The sequence below is a fragment of the Lolium perenne genome, chromosome 4, assembly GCF_019359855.2.
Source record: "Lolium perenne isolate Kyuss_39 chromosome 4, Kyuss_2.0, whole genome shotgun sequence".
In the NCBI taxonomy this organism is placed as follows: domain Eukaryota; kingdom Viridiplantae; phylum Streptophyta; class Magnoliopsida; order Poales; family Poaceae; genus Lolium; species Lolium perenne.
The window spans coordinates 2,927,008-2,947,118 of NC_067247.2; the positions used below are offsets into that span (position 1 = coordinate 2,927,008).

The 20,111-nt window shown below is 45.9% G+C and overlaps 1 long non-coding RNA gene across 1 annotated transcript; it reads right to left on the reverse strand.

Moving 5' to 3' along the window:
- Positions 1 to 820: 820 nt before the first annotated feature.
- On the reverse strand, positions 821 to 1,714 carry LOC127347984 (uncharacterized). The gene is made up of 2 exons (XR_007879660.2): positions 1,465 to 1,714; positions 821 to 1,121 (listed from the first exon to the last, which is right to left on the reverse strand). It is a non-coding gene; the product is annotated as an uncharacterized lncRNA (long non-coding RNA).
- Between the last annotated feature and the right edge of the window lie 18,397 nt (positions 1,715 to 20,111).

A 20,111-nucleotide genomic window follows, 5' to 3' on the forward strand; every position in this document is an offset into this window, starting at 1 on the left:
TACTATGTTTGTGAGTTCATCCGAAGACACACCTCTGAGCGGAAGGCGTCGGATAGCAACTTGCTGAGGAATAACTTGCGGAAGAAGGTTAGTCCAGAAGCTCGTTTCCGACCAATTCAAGAGGAATTAGCAGGATTTTTGGTGAGGGAAGTCCTCCATCCTAAAGGAGAACACTATTACGAGGACGAAGAACTTCTGATGCAGTAAATTGTGTATGGAAACTTGTTCGAAGTTGTATATGGTCACCCGAGATTGAATATATATTGTATATTCCTCTTGAATTCTTCTTGTTTGAAATTTCATATGCATGTATATAGTAGCGTACTGAAACATCTTCAAAATTAAAATAAAACACAAAATAAAATATAAAAGAAATAAAAAACTACAAATTAAAAAGAAACCAGATTTAGGGGGGCTAAAACCCTAAACCTGCGGAGGCCTTTAGTCGCGGTTGGCCAGGCAAACCGCGACTAAAGGTCCTCTGCCCCGACGGACGCCTGGCGCCCACGTGGACGGGCCTTTAGTCGCGGTTCGTAAGCAACCGCGACTAAAGGGGGGAGGGCCTTTAGTCGCGCATAATTGGTCCCGGTTGCGCAACTGGGATTAATGGCCTTTGCGAACCGCGACTAAAGGCCCATTTTCTACCAGTGGCTCCCAAACTCTCACGTGTCAAGTCGCTTCATACCGTGTTTGATCAAAAGTCTGACAAAAGCATAATAACTTAGAGCCCAAGTAACCTACCTCTTTTGTGCACTTTATAAACATACACGCATCATGCACAAGGTGGGTTGGAACAACAGGTAACACAACAGTAACTATATGACTGAAAGCAATAATCATATAAACTCTTAACAGAGTAAAAATAGCAGTTTATTACACACATAGGTCACATGACCCAACATCACATTACATGGCAGCGAGAAAAAATTAGGCTATTAGACATGGCAAATTTAACAAAGTCCTAAGAGGCCAGCACGAATGGTAACATCCCATTCTGCAGCCCTAGGCTATTGTCTGGGAAGCCCAATCTATTCGTCCATGTCAATGTAGAAACCATCTGGGAACCCCAATCTATTCGTCCATGTCAATGTAGAAACCATCTTCGGGCAGGGCAAATTCCTCTGTAAAAGATTACATCAACGAAACAAGGTTGAGTACAAAGGTACTCCGCAAAACCTAGATAACCTAATAAATATGTAATGAGGCAGAAGGTGTGGCAGACGGCGCGGCGGCAACGATCCGGCGACCACCGGAACGACGTCCCAGCGCGCGCTGAAGACCGAGAATATGTGGATCCGGACCAGGGAGATGTCCTAAATCGAATGGCGGCGACGCGGAGACCTTGGGCTGCCGGAAACCTCGCTGGCGACTAGCCCGAGTGGAGGCTCACGTCGGCGCACGTTGGCAGCGCACTACGGAGAACAAGGGGGTGAGGGAAAGAGACTAGGAGGACCGTACGCTTACCTTGGAGATGATAGGAGAGATCGTACGGGGCAGAGATGGCCAGAGACGACGACTCTATCGAAGAATCGTGGAGGCCGGAGTTGCGGAAGACGAGGTCGATATCAATGATTCCGGGTGCCCCCCTTCGATCCCTTTGGTGGGGATGAAGAGAATGACGTGGCAGAGCTCCGATGGTTACTATCTGGACTCTGGGGAACTCGTGGAGGCGGCACCACGTGATGGCCGTGACGGCGGTTTCGGGAGCTCGCGGAGAGCGTTGCGGAGTGGGAGAGGATAGAGGAGGATGGGGCCAACCTTATCCTCTCATCCAAGACGGAGGAATCGACGTGTAGCTCTGCGATGGGAGGTTCACCACACTGTGCTTTCACAGGAGGTAGAAGACAAGCCTGACAGGTGGGGGCCACGTGTCAGGATTTTCTCTTTTTCCTTTCGTTTTCTGTTTTCAAATTTTTTTCTACTGTTTTGAACCTTCCTGAACTACTAGGGAAGCTCCACATATTTTTATTTGAAAATTTTGGAAACCATTTTGAGAGCATTAAAATAGGGGACAAAATATCCAAAGTTTTTGGAGTATTTTAACTTCCCTCATTTTTAGTTTTACAAAATATGCCATGCAATGCTAATGATGCACATTTCAACTCCAAATTAGGGTTAACTAATACTAGGGATGTTACAGCCCTGCTGCGCACTGTCGCATGCCGTATCCATGTGTTGCAAGTGCTAAGAGCATCTCCACCGGCGCCCCCAATACGGTGTCCGGTAACCCCTGTAGATGGCCTCTATTGGGGGCGTCTGGACACTTGTCCGGCGTATTGGGGCCGGCTGCCCCAGCGGCGCTCCCCATAGGATTTTTTTAAAAAAAAATTAAACACACGAATCTAAACGAAACCGGCCGAATTTCATTCAAATTTAGGATATATTACAAGATTTGAACAAAATTTAATAATAAACCTAAACCTAAACCTAGATCTAATACATGTCGTAGAAGACGCTCAAGTCGACCTCAATGTCGTCACCACCATCGTCGGAGGAGGAATACACTGTGATGATGCCGTAATCCTCCGCCAATCATTCCTACGCCCAATCGATAGTCGAAGGCTGCACCGTTGCCTGCGATGCGCGGATGGCGGCCGCGAGTCCCGTGCAATCCGACGGGTCCTTGAGGTCACGCAGTGGCGACGGAACGCGGTAGTCGGTGGGCACCACCTCATGTTCCTTCCTCGGTGCGCTGATGCCCATGCCTCCCCGCAGTGGCGAGCAACTCTCCGGCTTGACGCGCTAGAAGGAAAACCGACCATGTGGTGGCGAGAGCCTCTCCTGTTTGGGAATGAGGCGGGACACCGTGGCGCGCGACGATGACGGACGCGAAAATGAACGTGGCGGCAAGTGCCTCTCCTGTTTGGGGACGAGGAGGGGCGCCGTGGTGTGCGATGGCGACGTGCGCGGTGGCAGGTGCCTCTCCGGCTTGGGAACGAGGAGCGGCGCCGCGAGGCGCGACGAAGACGAGCGTGATGAAGATGAATGTTATGCCAGTGTGTGCGGCGGGCCGGAGCGCAGCGATCCCTTGTTGTAGGCCTGGAGGACGCCCTCGATGGTGCGACCCCTCCAACACGTCCTCCACTCAACGCGGTTGTGCCGGTCAGGCGGATAGCGGCCAACGTAGCGTGCCACATCTGCCACGCGCTCCTCGGTGAAGATCGCCGGCCAGAGCTCGCTGTTGGCGGCGAACGAAGGGTCGGCCCTCTCCTCCTCCGAGAGGGCGTCGCGGCGCTGGTAGATCAGTGCCTCCAGACGCGCGCCGACGGGAACCGGTGGCACGGCCAGCCCTCCCGCGCTGATGTTCCAGCCGGTCGGGATCCGTGTGTCGGTGGCACGGAGTAAATTAGAAAAAACTACCACATTTGGGGCTAAGTTAACAAGTTAGTACCTCTTTTGGTAATTTTTTCAAAAAACTACCACTATCGGGCGAGTTGTCACAGATTGCGCAAACTCTCATGTGATTACGTTTTGACAGCAAACCTGCTGGGCCCGCATGTAAACGATGACTTGGCAGCCTATGTGGTTACTATGCTGAGTTGGCCATGGACCCCACATGTCATCTCTATCCTCCTCTTCTCTCTCGATCCCGTGCTGCCGGTGGAGAGGCTACGCGGTCGCTGCTGCTGCCGCCGCTACGACGAGGTTGCAGGCGAGGTAAGGGCATGGGGCTTCTGCTCAGAGAACCACCTCAACAGCCTTGTTCTTGGAGGCGGAACGCCATCCTGGCCCTCACGACACCGGTGCCATTGATGGCAGGTGCCCGATTTCCTCTGCAGAACACTGTCAAGGGCACGAGGGAGAGGGAGAACCAGCTCAAACGGACCGGGTGCTCACCTCGAAGCTCAAGGTGTGGTCGGGGGGCTTCTGGAGGCACAGAGAAAATGCCATGGACGCCGACGGCGGAGCTCGAAACAGAGCGGCGATGGGGTCCAGCTCAGGGATGTGATACGTCTCCGACGTATCGATAATTTCTTATGTTCCATGCCACATTATTGATGTTATCTACATGTTTTATGCACACTTTATGTCATATTCGTGCATTTTCTGGAACTAACCTATTAACAAGATGCCGAAGTGCCAGTTGCTGTTTTCTGCTGTTTTTGGTTTCAGAAATCCTAGTAAGGAACTATTCTCGGAATTGGACGAAATCAAAGCCCAGGGGCCTATTTTCTCACGAAGCTTCCAGAAGTCCGAAGGAGAGACGAAGAGGGGCCACGGAGGGGCCACACTATAGGGCGGCGCGGCCCCCCCTTGGCCGCGCGGCCCTGTGGTGTGGGGCCCCCGTGCCGCCTCTTGACCTGCCCTTCCGCCTATAAAAAGTCTCCGTGACGAAAACCCCAGTACCGAGAACCACGATACGGAAAACCTTCCAGAGACGCCGCCGCCGCCGATCCCATCTCGGGGGATCCAGGAGATCGCCTCCGGCACCCTGCCGGAGAGGGGAATCATCTCCCGGAGGACTCTACGCCGCCATGGTCGCCTCCGGTGTGATGTGTGAGTAGTCTACCCCTGGACTATGGGTCCATAGCAGTAGCTAGATGGTTGTCTTCTCCCCATTGTGCTATCATTGTCGGATCTTGTGAGCTGCCTAACATGATCAAGATCATCTATCTGTAATTCTATATGTTGCGTTTGTTGGGATCCGATGAATAGAGAATACTTGTTATGTTGATTATCAAAGTTATGCTATGTGTTGTTTATGATCTTGCATGCTCTCCGTTACTAGTAGATGCTCTGGCCAAGTAGATGCTTGTAACTCCAAGAGGGAGCACTTATGCTCGATAGTGGGTTCATGCCTGCATTAACACCTGGGACAAAGGATGAAAGTTCTAAGGTTGTGTTTTGCTGTTGCCACTAGGGATAAAACATTAGTGCTATGTTCATGGATGTAGTCACTAGTTACATTACGCACCATACTTATTGCAATTGTCTGTTGTTAGCAACTTAATACTGGAGGGGGTTCGGATGATAACCTGAAGGTGGACTTTTTAGGCATAGATGCAGTTGGATGGCGGTCTATGTACTTTGTCGTAATGCCCAATTAAATCTCACTATACTCATCATGATATGTATGTGCATGGTCATGCTCTCTTTATTTGTCAATTGCCCAACTGTAATTTGTTCACCCAACATGCTGTTCGTCTTATGGGAGAGACACCTCTAGTGAACTGTGGACCCCGGTCCAATTCTCTTTATCGAAATACAATCTACTGCAATACTGTTCTACTGTTTTCTGCAAACAATCATCTTCCACACAATACGGTTAACTCTTTGTTACAGCAAGCCGGTGAGATTGACAACCTCACTGTTTCGTTGGGGCAAAGTATCTTGGTTGTGTTGTGCAGGTTCCACGTTGGCGCCGGAATCACTGGTGTTGCGCCGCACTACATCTCGCCGCCATCAACCTTCAACGTGCTTCTTGACTCCTACTGGTCCGATTAAACCTTGGTTTCTTACTGAGGGAAACTTGCCGCTGTGCGCATCACACCTTCCTCTTGGGGTTCCCAACGGACGTGCCAACCACACGCATCAAGCAAATTTCTGGCGCCGTTGCCGGGGAGATCAAGACACGCTGCAAGGGGAGTCTCCACTTCTCAATCTCTTTACTTTGTTTTTGTCTTGCTTAGTTTTATTTACTACTTTGTTTGCTGCACTAAATCAAAATACAAAAAAATTAGTTGCTAGTTTTACTTTATTTGCTATCTTGTTTGCTATATCAAAAACACAAAAAAAATTAGTTTACTTGCATTTACTTTACTTATTTCATCATGTTTCCTTTTAATTTTACCACAAAAGACATACCGGTAGGACGTGGGTCTATAGTTGGGAGAAATAATATAGAAGAATTTTTCAATCATGTTAGTACTATTGAAAATTTTGAAGATAGACACTTGGTAGACCTTGCGCCTACTTATGAAATTGCTGCTGCGCATTTAGTTCGCTTGTTGGAAACTAAATTTGTTAATCTTAATCCTATAATCCAACACATGTTCTTCACACTTGGCGATATGGAAGAAGGGGAAAAGAAAGATTTTGTATTAGAAACCCTTCTTAGAGAATTTGGTGGTCTAGCAAGAGAAGCTAGAAAGGTGTTTGCTAAATTTAATATGCTTGGTTCTCCAACTAATTTTGTTAGTCTCCTTGAAAAAATGGATATGGATAGAATAAGATACACTAATAATATTGATGATGGAGGGGAGATCAAAGCACCAATACCATGTAAGCTCTTAGCTATGAATGATGCATTAGAAAATAACTATGCTTGGCTAGTTCCTGAAAATTTGTTTGATGAGAGTAGCACGCCTAAGACTAATGAAAAGGGAGATGCTGAAACTTATGTATCCAATATACTATGCCTAGTTGAGAAAACCCCACACCCCGCTGTAGAAGTACCACCCTTCGATAATACTTGATACACACTTTCTGCGCCTAGCTGAAAGGCGTTAAAGAAAAGCGCTTATGGGAGACAACCCATGTTTTTACCTACAGTACTTTGTTTTTATTTTGTGTCTTGGAAGTTGTTTACTACTGTAGCAACCTCTCCTTATCTTAGTTTTGTGTTTTGTTGTGCCAAGTTAAGCCGTTGATAGAAAAGTAAGTACTAGATTTGGATTACTGCACAGTTCCAGATTTTTTTGCTGTCACGAATCTGGGTCCACCTCCCTGTAGGTAACTCAGAAAATTAAGCCAATTTACGTGCATGATCCTCAGATATGTACGCAACTTTCATTCAATTTGAGAATTTTCATTTGAGCAAGTCTGGTGCCATTTTAAAATTCGTCAATACGAACTGTTCTGTTTTGACAGATTCTGCCTTTTATTTCGCATTGCCTCTTTCGCTATGTTGGATGAATTTCTTTGATCCACTAATGTCCAGTAGCATTATGCAATGTCCAGAAGTGTTAAGAATGATTGTGTCACCTCTGAATATGTCAATTTATATTGTGCACTAACCCTCTAATGAGTTGTTTCGAGTTTGGTGTGGAGGAAGTTTTCAAGGATCAAGAGAGGAGTATGATGCAACATGATCAAGGAGAGTGAAAGCTCTAAGCTTGGGGATGCACCCGGTGGTTCACCCCTGCATATATCAAGAAGACTCAAGCGTCTAAGCTTGGGGATGCCCAAGGCATCCCCTTCTTCATCGACAACATTATCAGGTTCCTCCCCTGAAACTATATTTTTATTCCATCACATCTTATGTGCTTTTTCTTGGAGCGTCGGTTTGTTTTTGTTTTTGTTTTGTTTGAATAAAATGGATCCTAGCATTCACTTTATGGGAGAGAGACACGCTCCGCTGTAGCATATGGACAAGTATGTCCTTGGTTTCTACTCATAGTATTCATGGCGAAGTTTCTCATTCGTTAAATTGTTATATGGTTGGAATTGGAAAATGATACATGTAGTAATTGCTATAAATGTCTTGGGTAATGTGATACTTGGCAATTGTTGTGCTCATGATTAAGCTCTTGCATCATATGCTTTGCACCCATTAATGAAGAAATACATAGAGCATGCTAAAATTTGGTTTGCATATTTGGTTTCTCTAAGGTCTAGATAATTTCTAGTATTGAGTTTGAACAACAAGGAAGACGGTGTAGAGTCTTATAATGTTTTCAATATGTCTTTTATGTGAGTTTTGCTGCACCGGTTCATCCTTGTGTTTGTTTCAAATAAGCCTTGCTAGCCTAAACCTTGTATCGAGAGGGAATACTTCTCATGCATCCAAAATACTTGAGCCAACCACTATGCCATTTGTGTCCACCATACCTACCTATACTACATGGTATTTTCCGCCATTCCAAAGTAAATTGCTTGAGTGCTACCTTTAAAATTCCATCATTCACCTTTGCAATATATAGCTCATGGGACAAATAGCTTAAAAACTATTGTGGTATTGAATATGTAATTATGCACTTTATCTCTTATTAAGTTGCTTGTTGTGCGATAACCATGTTTACTGGGGATGCCATCAACTATTCATTGGTTGAATTTCATGTGAGTTGCTATGCATGTTCGTCTTGTCTGAAGTAAGGGCGATCTACACTGAGTTGAATGGTTTGAGCATGCATATTGTGAGAGAAGAACATTGGGCCGCTAACTAAAGCCATGATCCATGGTGGAAGTTTCAGTTTTGGACAACAATCCTCAAATCTCAAATGAGAAAAGAATTAATTGTTGTTGAATGCTTAAAGCATTAAAAGAGGAGTCCATTATCTGTTGTCTATGTTGTCCCGGTATGGATGTCTAAGTTGAGAATAATCAAAAGCGAGAAATCCAAATGCGAGCTTTCTCCTTAGACCTTTGTACAGTGGCATAGAGGTACCCCTTTGTGATACTTGGTTAAAGCATATGTATTGCGGTGATAATCCAGGTAGTCCAAGCTAATTAGGACAAGGTGCGGGCACTATTGGTACACTATGCATGAGGCTTGCAACTTATAAGATATAATTTACATGATGCATATGCTTTATTACTACCGTTGACAAAATTGTTTCATGTTTTCAAAATCAAAGCTCTAGCACAAATATAGCAATCGATGCTTTTCCTCTATGGAGGACCATTCTTTTACTTTCAATGTTGAGTCAGTTCACCTATTTCTCTCCACCTCAAGAAGCAAACACTTGTGTGAACTATGCATTGATTCCTACATACTTGCTTATTGCACTTATTATATTACTCTATGTTGACAATATCCATGAGATATACATGTTACAAGTTGAAAGCAACCGCTGAAACTTAATTTTCTTTTGTGTTGCTTCAATACCTTACTTTGAATTATTGCTTTATGAGTTAACTCTTATGCAAGACTTATTGATGCTTGTCTTGAAGTGCTATTCATGAAAAGTCTTTGCTATATGATTCACTTGTTTACTCATGTCATATACATTGTTTTGATCGCTGCATTCACTACATATGCTTTACAAATAGTATGATCAAGATTATGATGGCATGTCACTCCGTAAATTATCTCGTGTTATCGTTTTACTCGCTCGGGACGAGCAGAACTAAGCTTGGGGATGCTGATACGTCTCCGACGTATCGATAATTTCTTATGTTCCATGCCACATTATTGATGTTATCTACATGTTTTATGCACACTTTATGTCATATTCGTGCATTTTCTGGAACTAACCTATTAACAAGATGCCGAAGTGCCGCTTGTCTTTGTTTCTGCTGTTTTTGGTTTCAGAAATCCTAGTAAGGAAATATTCTCGGAATTGGACGAAATCAAAGCCCAGGGGCCTATTTTCTCACGAAGCTTCCAGAAGTCCGAAGGAGAGACGAAGAGGGGCCACGGAGGGGCCACACTATAGGGCGGCGCGGCCCCCTTGGCCGCGCGGCCCGTGGGTGTGGGGCCCCGTGCCGCCTCTTGACCTGCCCTTTCCGCCTATAAAAAGTCTCCGTGACGAAAACCCCGCACGAGAACCACGATACGGAAAACCTTCCAGAGACGCCGCCGCCGATCCCATCTCGGGGATCCAGGAGATCGCTCCGGCACCCTGCCGGAGAGGGGAATCATCTCCCGGAGGACTCTACGCCGCCATGGTCGCCTCCGGTGTGATGTGTGAGTAGTCTACCCCTGGACTATGGGTCCATAGCAGTAGCTAGATGGTTGTCTTCTCCCCATTGTGCTATCATTGTCGGATCTTGTGAGCTGCCTAACATGATCAAGATCATCTATCTGTAATTCTATATGTTGCGTTTGTTGGGATCCGATGAATAGAGAATACTTGTTATGTTGATTATCAAAGTTATGCTATGTGTTGTTTATGATCTTGCATGCTCTCCGTTACTAGTAGATGCTCTGGCCAAGTAGATGCTTGTAACTCCAAGAGGGAGTACTTACGCTCGATAGTGGGTTCATGCCTGCATTAACACCGGGACAAAGGATGTGAAAGTTCTAAGGTTGTGTTGTGCTGTTGCCACTAGGGATAAAACATTAGTGCTATGTTCAAGGATGTAGTCACTAGTTACATTACGCACCATACTTAATGCAATTGTCTGTTGTTAGCAACTTAATACTGGAGGGGGTTCGGATGATAACCTGAAGGTGGACTTTTTAGGCATAGATGCAGTTGGATGGCGGTCTATGTACTTTGTCGTAATGCCCAATTAAATCTCACTATACTCATCATGATATGTATGTGCATGGTCATGCTCTCTTTATTTGTCAATTGCCCAACTGTAATTTGTTCACCCAACATGCTGTTCGTCTTATGGGAGAGACACCTCTAGTGAACTGTGGACCCCGGTCCAATTCTCTTTACTGAAATACACCCATCTGCACATCTTGTTTCTCAAGTTTCGCAAACAATCATCTTCCACACAATACGGTTAACTCTTTGTTACAGCAAGCCGGTGAGATTGACAACCTCACTGTTTCGTTGGGGCAAAGTATCTTGGTTGTGTTGTGCAGGTTCCACGTTGGCGCCGGAATCACTGGTGTTGCGCCGCACTACATCTCGCCGCCATCAACCTTCAACGTGCTTCTTGACTCCTACTGGTCCGATTAAACCTTGGTTTCTTACTGAGGGAAACTTGCCGCTGTGCGCATCACACCTTCCTCTTGGGGTTCCCAACGGACGTGCCAACCACACGCATCAGGACGCGCGACAGTTCAGGAGCTGCATCAGACGCTTCGTGAGAACGCAGGGATGCCAATGAAGCCAAGAGCGGGGCCAAGGAGGAAGCAGCGGTGGAGATCGATACGGCGACGGTGCCACACCGGAGGCGTAGAAGATGAGGACCAACCCGCCGATTTCGGTTGCGACTCTCCAAATCCTGTCGCAGAGAGGCTCCTCACGGTATGGCAGCTCCAACGCTGAAGACGTGGGAGGTAGAGATTGACCAAGGCGGAAGAATTTTGCAGCGTCGTGGACGGCTGCTCGTCTGATTAGAGGATGAATTCCTCGTCAAGGACTAAGGAATAACATCAGCGTTTGAATGTGCTAGATCGCCTCGACGGGGAAGTCATTTCCTCTGTGGACCAGGTCGGCTGAGGGTCACGCATCTGGGAGATCGACAAGCTACAATTCTCGTCGGTGCCATTGATGCACGGAGGAAGGAGAAGAATTAGGAGAGATGGGGGAGCTGATAGCGGGTCCCATCGCATTCGCAATCTATGACAACTCCACGGATCGATACCGCCACTGTGCTCGATAGATCGACTAGTACTAGCACGGGCAAACGAGCGAAATAGTAGATCTCTCTCTAAGGCTATGTATAATGGTTATATGTTAGGGATGCCATGTAGAATAATTGATGATATGGAAGAGAGATAAATAGAAAAAAGAGGTTTGTTTTCTTTTAGCTAAGAGATGATCTCTTAGCAATAATCTCTCTCACCACATATTTAGGGATGTCTCATTACTAAAGATAAGACTAAAAAATAACACATTGTATATCATGTTTTGTTATTATATCTAGATTACGTGACGGAGTTAATATAAGACGGTCTTATCAACCATTGTTGATGCACTAATTTGGCAGCAATAGCATCATCGCACGGCCCGTGCACTGCAGCTTGCCTGTTACAAAACCGCGCAAATAAAAGTAGATCAAACGAAGAACAAGAACACATATTCTTACGTGGAAAAACCCAAACGGGAAAAAACCACGGAACGCACGGCGGCGTATCACTATAATTGGAGGAGTATTACAATACACGAGAGGACAGACCCTCTACGTGCTAGCAATATGGTGTATCTTTCTCTCTCATCTATTTTATGACTACCTTAGACTATATATAGGGGCAAACAACTCTATTTTTTGGTGGACACGAAATAGAGTTGTAGATGTGCTACGTCTAGCACGGTTGGCACGCCGTAGTCCGTTAGGACTCCTTACATAGTACAACAGGTAAACAGATTTCGGATCACCATACAACAAACTCCACATTGAGCCGAAATCCCTTGGAACAGTCATAGATAGCATTCAACTCCTCAACTAAAGTCATCACAAGTAAACCTTATGCCTTGAAACATCCATAGGACTAATAAACTTCTCATGAAGTCAAATTGAACAAATCAATGATAGGTCGTCTAGAAAACAACACAGCTGTCAACAAAGCAGACATACGAGTCTGGGTATCCTGTAAAACCCCAGCAAAAGTCTGAGTCAGTGCCACTGACCTCAAAGAAACTGAAACTGCTCAATCATCAAATGACACAAGTCATCATATCTCATGTGGTGCCTGAACGAGCGCATAGCTCATAGTGTAATATCTTCGTGCATATAACATTGTGAAGAACTCATCTCATGGAATCTGAACGTGCTACAACCTGAAAGCACAAACCTCGGCAAACATACTCATACAAGAGCATCTGGTATGAAGGATATCACGTACACCAAAAACTGCCGATCTGTAATGGCTAATGAAAATCCATGACATGGTCAAAAACTGTCTCTGTAGAACAACTGTCGGATGAAGGAACCTCAATATGCAATGGAGTTTCAACTCTGCAATAGACCCCTCTTGAAAGAACATAGACAACTGAACTGCACTGAAACTTACAGCACTAAATGTTGTAGTATCTAGCAGAAAATAATCTCCTTCTCGCACCTTCACGTGGATAGACCAAAGATCGACTTGCATGCTTTGGTGTAGAAACGATCTGTAGGCTTCACGTGAAGTAGCACTAGGCAGCAGATTGATTTCCTCGGGACTTGATCAGCTTGACCTCTTTTATTGCCGAATAAATTATTCGGCTGGGTAGCAGCTCCTCAAGGACATGGAGCAGCAGAAATCGATCGACTCGTCCAGTTCACGAGGCTTTGCTCACGGACGAAAAACAACATCACAGGGCTAGCAAACTCGGCGGCTTGGCGACGGGCGAGGCGACTCGCCAGAACGTTGCGGAAAAACAAATCGCTAAAAGCGATACCGCCGCCGAAACTCGATCTGTAGATCCAATCTCACGGAATCACAACCGTGATGAAGCTGCATGATTGCCGCAAGACGCGGCGATTGATCCAATTGATGCTGCGCGGTGCTGCCCCAGGAGCGTAGCGGAGAAATCTCCCCCGGAGCAGCGAATCGATCTTAAAAACTTATGCTCTGATACCAGTTGTTAGAAAATCGCGCAAATAAATGTAGATCAAACGAAGAACAAGAACACAGATTTTTACGTGGAAAACACAAACGGGAAAAAACCACGGAACGCACCGCGGCGTATCACTATAATTAGAGGAGTATTACAATACACGAGAGGACAGACCCTCTACGTGCTATCAATATGGTGTATCTTTCTCTCTCATCTATTCTATTACTATCTTACACTATATATAGGAGCAAACAACTCTCTTTCTTGCTGGACACGAAATAGAGTTATAGATATGCTACGTCTAGCACGGTTGGCACGCTGTAGTCCGTTAGGACTCCTTACATAGTACAACAGATTTTGGATCACCATAGAACATTGCCGAGCGTGCTGTCGTGGTGGCGGAGACCTACGCAGCTAGCCTGCAGCGCGGCGAAGGAGCACGGTCCGGCGTGAGGGCGAGCAGACCAGCATGCGCGGCGCCGGCGCTGGTAGCTAGCCTCTTCCCGGCGACCTGCACAAGGCTGCGACGGCACCACCAACGCGCGGTGAATCAGGCCGGATTTGTTTAACTGACTCGTGGACCAGGCCGAACGGGAACAGGACATCAATCAGTCTCCATCTCCCCATATACTATGCCCGCCAATCCTGTGCAGGTTCTACAGCTTCAAGACACATGACATAGCTTCTGTTTGTAAATAGTCTCGCGCCACTGGAATATGACCAGCGGCTGCACCGGTACAGTCGCCTGTCAAATCGTGGATAATAAAGCCGCCTCATCCTGCGCAGAACGGTCATTGTTTACTGACCGGTATACAGCGTCTGGTCGCTATCAGCACTGATCGACACCCACTTATGGTATTGAAAAAAGAACTGAAAACACCTCTCGCTGCACTGAGTGGTCCAGCAGGCGAGGCGAATCCTAGCGCCATCGATACGGCAGGAGGGCCTGGTGTCAATTGTCTACTTTCTCTCCAACGAAGGTGGGTGTCAAATTTTCTGAGTGACCCATATGACAAGAAACAACCATAGATTAACGACAACACATACACCCACATGCTACATGCTAGAGGTGAGCTGATTGAGCTAGCTTATCCATCGCGCGGAACTAGCTACTCCGTAATTGTTTTGCACGGGCGAGCGTACTTGCCGCGGGAAATTTTATCGCCTGGACGTACTTGGTTGTGCGGAACTCGGTCACGGAGCGTACTTGTTGCGCGCTCGGGACTCTCGCGGAAGGACCAGCGGTTGCTGTGCCGCTGACACGTGTGGAGCTGTGGTGTAACAGCGGGCTGATTTTTTCCCTTTGTAAAGATCGGTGGTACATGCATGTTTCTCTTCATTATATATTTGGGCTAACCGAAAAAAATGTTTGGTGGATGCGTGCAGCTAGCCAGCCAGCCCATCAAAAGACGCGCGCGGGAGGTCTGGTTCGGCATGCCATCGTAGCTAGCTAGCCATCTATCGCGGACACCTACGGGAGTACACTCGTAGCTAGCTATCGTGGACGTGAGTACTCCGATCCAACAACACAAGCTTCGCTGATTCCGTGTACTTGGCCAAAATCGATCGAGTCGCTTTTGAAACTGCTATACCTCATTTTACTGCTTCGATTAATCTAGCAAATCACAAACTACACCCTAAACCTGAGTACACCCAAATAGAATCGTAGTAAAACCCTACATGGAAACTACATGGAAACTAAACTACACTTGCACTGCCACCCGAGTACACCCAAATAGAATCGTAGTAAAACCAAAGTACGCGTACACCCGTAGTGAAACCCCAAGTACACCAAGTACACTTGCGTTGAAACCGAAAGTACATGGAAGTACACCCGTAGTGAAATCAAAGTATAAAATTATGCTAAAAACAAAAATACACCCACAAAACCTATCAACCGTGGGATCTAGTTTTGAAAATCTCGACGCGATGATCTCAAATGTGAAAACCGTTCGCAATTTGGACGAACGGTTCTCAAGATATTTCATTTTAAAAAAAGGGAAAAACTGAAACAACCCACCCTCACGTGACCTTTCTCTCATCCCTTGTCGCGATTTTTTTTAAATAATACACATTTTTTTGTTTATTTCAGAAATAATACTCGGTTTTGAGATATTCCAGGAATAATACACTGTCGGGTTCAGGAAACCCGAAATTTAAAACTCGGGGTAGAGGAACCCGAAATTTCAAAATCGGGGTAGAGTAACCCGACTAATCCTGTTTCCGCGCGAAAAAGAAGGAATTGGGAATTTCAGAATTAGGGTAGAGGAACCCGAAATTTCAAAATCGGGGTAGAGTAACCCGAAATATGCGGGAATCTGGGGATCGCCTAACCCGATTCACTAATATCGGGTTTCTAAAACCCGATTCTTCCTTTTCCTTTTCCTTTTCTTTCTCCTTTTTCGCCTCTCGGCAAAAGAATGAGTCGGGGTTGCCTGCCCCGATTTTAAGTACTCGGGTTCTGCTACCCCGATATTTAAAAATCGGGTTCAACGAACCCGACGGTGTATTATTCGTGGAAAAACCTAAAAACGAGTATTATTTCTAAAATAAATATAAAAAAGTGTATTATTTAAAAAAAATGTGCTCCCTTGTCCCCACTTTGCTTCCTCGCGACATGCGGCGAGCAGGGAGACCACTTCCTGTGAATTGACTATACGTACTTGGGCTCTAGTTTATATATACACCTACTTGAAGTGCTCCATTAACGTTGGATTATACGTTAATGCTTATTAAATACCCACCAACTGAATTGCTTAGTGGCTGTAGTAAGTTAGCACAAAATACACATAAATACACGGATTTAAAGTGATCCATAGGCGATGGTTTGTAGTACGTTAATTCCGATCAAATGCGTGCCAATTTCTCACTCGTGCTGCAGTAGTATGTACACGTGGACTTTTCGAGAGCTGCCCCTGTGGCGACTGACCCTTCGTGGTATAGCAGTATCTCCGGCGGCCACGGTGGCCGGCGGTGAGGGGGTGGGAGGTCCGGCGTCTTTTAGGTAGGTTTTCTAGTAGTTTTAGCTTCTTTAGCTAATAAGCTAGATCTCCGGTTTGGATATGCCTTCTTCTCCTCTGGTTTTCGTCCATGGTGGCCGGAATTGAAGAGTTGGGAGATGTCCAGAAAGGAAGGCAGCAGATCTGCCATTTTGGGTGTGGTTGGTGAGGTCCCCGGTGCCCCTGCTTTCCTGATGCTCCTCGGTGGCGGTCAACAGGGAGCTGGTTGGTCTCCTCCAAGCTGTGGCCAGGGCTAGGCTAGGCTTGGGCTCAGCCAAGCTGCAGCAACACCTGTCTCTGGCCGCTGGTTCTCGTGCCGGTGGGGATTTTGCGGGGCTTCGTCCGGGTTGCATCCATGCCATGGTAATGCCGAGTTGGATGCTGCGTCGTCGTCTTCTCCCCTCGGTCGATGCCAAGTACAGAGCACTGGTGGTTGTCTTATAGCACCAAATCCTCCTCCCGTGGCCATGAGACGCGGGATAATTTTCTCCAGATTCTGGTGGGTTGCAACTGCATATGCGGTTCCAGGACGTGCAATTTCTATCTCCTCGCCAAGGATTGGACTTCCATCTGCACCACTCCATGGTATGCTGCCGTTTCTCCTTTCACAAGCAGTCAGTTCAGCATTAGGCTTGCAGCAATTGGTAGCCCCACTTTTTTGTTGCTACATGCCTGGTACATCCTAGTATGGAATGAGAAGCAACGCACCATCATGGATCTGGTTTTACTGAAAATTTATTTGGTTGGAGAAGATGAATTGCAATATTATTACTCAGACTTCTCCTAGGACAGTCAAATGTGGTGCTCTCCCGATAGCTCAAACTCAACACAAATATAAGAAGAAGAGTGACAAGTTCAATCCTGCTGCTCATACAAGGCTGCTGCTTCATATTGATCGTTGCGCACAAGCAAATCTGGAGATGGGTAATGCCTCAAAGCATGAGCAAGATTGCATTTTCAGTTCTAGATGCACAAAGTTCTTCATGGCTGATGATCACCATGTACAAGATACGACGGCCTGTCTGTTCGGGTTCTTTCACCAGAGGTGCACGACAATTTCTCTGTTGTTGATCCCCAGATTCAACAGATAGCAGGAGCCCGTCGAGACTGAGCTTGGTGATGGTTCTTAAAAATCTACAGCTTAGTTCACCTAAATCTCGAATGCATACGCCAAATAGACCGTCAGGAGAGCCATCCGCGGGGCATCAACTGGTATGGAGCATAAATGAGGCCCTCGAAGATTGCAGATGCAGCAATATCAAGTCTGTGTTGTCGACGGATAAATGATCACTGTTTGGCTTCATAGGCAGTCTTCAGTATCGTCTACTCGTGTTTAGATCATCCTTATGTTATTTAATTTGTGCTTCTAGGCACTTGTATTCTCTGCTTGGCGCTCGGTCGTCATGTAATATTGTACCCTGGTCTATAATGTTAATATATTTCCATGTTAAAAAAAGCAGTATGTACACGTACACAGATCTAGAGTGTTCCATTTTTTGTACATTAATACCTAATCAAATTACATGCCAAACGCAATGCTTTTTCAGTTGTGCTGGTACCCATCTGTCTGACACGGAATAGACGCACGGGTCTATAAATTCGCATGCACTGAGGTGAGCCCAGGCCACAACAACGGACTACATCGACAAACAGTCATCTACAAATTAACCTGAAGAGAGAGAGAGGGAAACGGCTAGTCTAGCCAGCCATGTCCTACACAAAGAGATGCATTGCTATTATCATAGTGATGCTATTTTCACTTGAAGCCACCATTGACGCCGGCAGGGTCTTCCGCAACCTGTAGTGGGACCGTGTCGGCCTTACTATTGCCGGTGTGTATAGGTTCATTGTAACATCCCAAGTGAGCAACCCTTGTTAAGTTGGCAAATTCGTACATCATCATTGCATCTCATACATGCATCATGTCACATTTGTTTTTTATCAAAATTGCACTTTGGTTTTGTTGCCCTTTATTTTATGTGGTTGAGTTCTTCTCCCTCTCTCTCTTGTTTCTCTCTCTCTCTATCACACTTGGGATGTTCCAACTCTAGCCTAACCTACTCCTACACTTGACCTACATTTCAAATAGGTCATGCCAAATTTTTCTTAATTGGATTAATATTAAATCCAAACCCTAATCCCTTTTCTTATTTTATGCCATTAATATGTGGTGTTGATATTTTGTAAAATAAAGTTATTTTATTTTATTTTCAAAAGTTGGCAACATCAGAGTTTCTATTCCCTAGCTCTTCCCTACTTTCACTTTTCAAATTTTTGTTTGAGTTCTTTTGCAATTCAAGTGGATTTTAAAGCAGTTTTGAAACAAGAAAAGAAATAAAAAGGGAAAAAGAAAACATACTAGACCTAGCTACTGCCAGCCGCCCGTTTCTCTCCTCTCTTTCTATTCCGCGCGGCCCAGCTCTTCTTCCGGCCGGCCCAGCTAGCACGTACCCTTTCGCTCTTCTCTTCTTCTTCTTCTTTTCGGCCCGACTACGTCTTCCTCGCTCGCGTGCGAGCGGCACGGCGGCGCGTGCGTGCGAGCTGGCACGGCGCCATTATCCTCGCCCACTGTTTCCTCTCGCTCCTCTCCTTTTCTTTCCCCTCTTGCAAGCCTTTGCGGCGTCTCCACTTTTCCCCTTTTTCCTTCTTCTTCCGCCTCATGCAAAGACACGGAAAAGAGCCTCACCGAGCCATGTCCGCCGGCTGAGACGCCGCCGTTCCCGACGTTTCCGTCCACCCCACCTCGAGCTGACGCCGCCCCGAGAAGCGCCGCATCTCCATCTCCCTCCTGGCGCAAAGAATCGGGCTGGGACGCTCTCAATCGGCTGGAATCGACTACGACGCCTTCTTCCTCATCTCCGGCACGGCGCGTTCCTCATCGATTCCGATGCCTCCGGCCGTTCTTGCATCTCCGACGACCTTCTGGTGAGCGCGCGCTTCCTTCCCCCTTCTTCACCTGCTTGATTTTGACCTGACTCGTTCGGGCGCGTCTCCGACATCCATGCTACCGACACGCGTCGTCGGCGAGCTCGCGTTCGAACCGTCTTAGTGCGTTTTAGGTTTCATTTTCAGGCTCCTTCGATGCGCCACCAAACCCTCTCTCTCAACCTCCCCTTCGTTGCACCTAGCGCCGCCGGAACAAGGTCATCGCCGGCGAAGTTGCTCCGCCATGCCGGCACTATCATTTCGACAGTTTCGTTAGACAACATCGCACCGATTCTTTTTTGCAAAATAGCCCCTCTCTTTCTAAATCATCAACCCAGCGTCCCTGGTTAAGGAAGGTCTTCTCAAAAAACCCCTCTGTTTTTGGAAATAAACCAGGGGTCCTCACCCCGGCAGAAAATTAGGTTTAGGCCCTTATTCTTTTATTTTTCATTTATTTTTGTTTTGTTTCTACCTATTTTTGAAATGTTTTAAATTCAAACTTTTAAAACTTCAATTGAAACAAATTTGATATCCATGGATATTAGAAAAATCCAATCTACCTGAATATGAAATTTGTTTGAACTTTTGACAAAAAAAATTTGAAAAGTTTTAAAATGGCTTTAATAAACCCTAATTTTTGAAAAATCATAACTAATTAAATACAACTCCATTTGATACAAATTTTATATCAATTTGTATCAGAAAAATGTGAGGAATTCAGATATGAACTTGTCATGCATCATAGACCAATGCTTCTATTCTGGCCAAATGGTATACAACTGTAACCCTAATTGTATGTGAGGGCTGTAATTTTGCATGTGTTATTTTATAAGCCCCACTTAATTTTGTAAATGCATGTACCCCTGTTGCACCTCATTCGCATCATATTGCGCATTGCACTATCTTGTATTGATTGTGTTCCATATCTCTTGTATGTGTTTGGTTCTTCTTGATAGACACCGGTACCAAGGAGTACACCGAGGAGTACGACAGCTACTACCCCGACGAGGATCGTGCTAGGTTTTCTTCTTCTGATCCGACATGAGAGCATTCTCCCCCTTCACCTATTTTTCTGTTTTGCCTCGCTCTAATTGCTATCTTGAGTTGCGTTCTTGTCACGATTCCTATCGCATGTACCTGT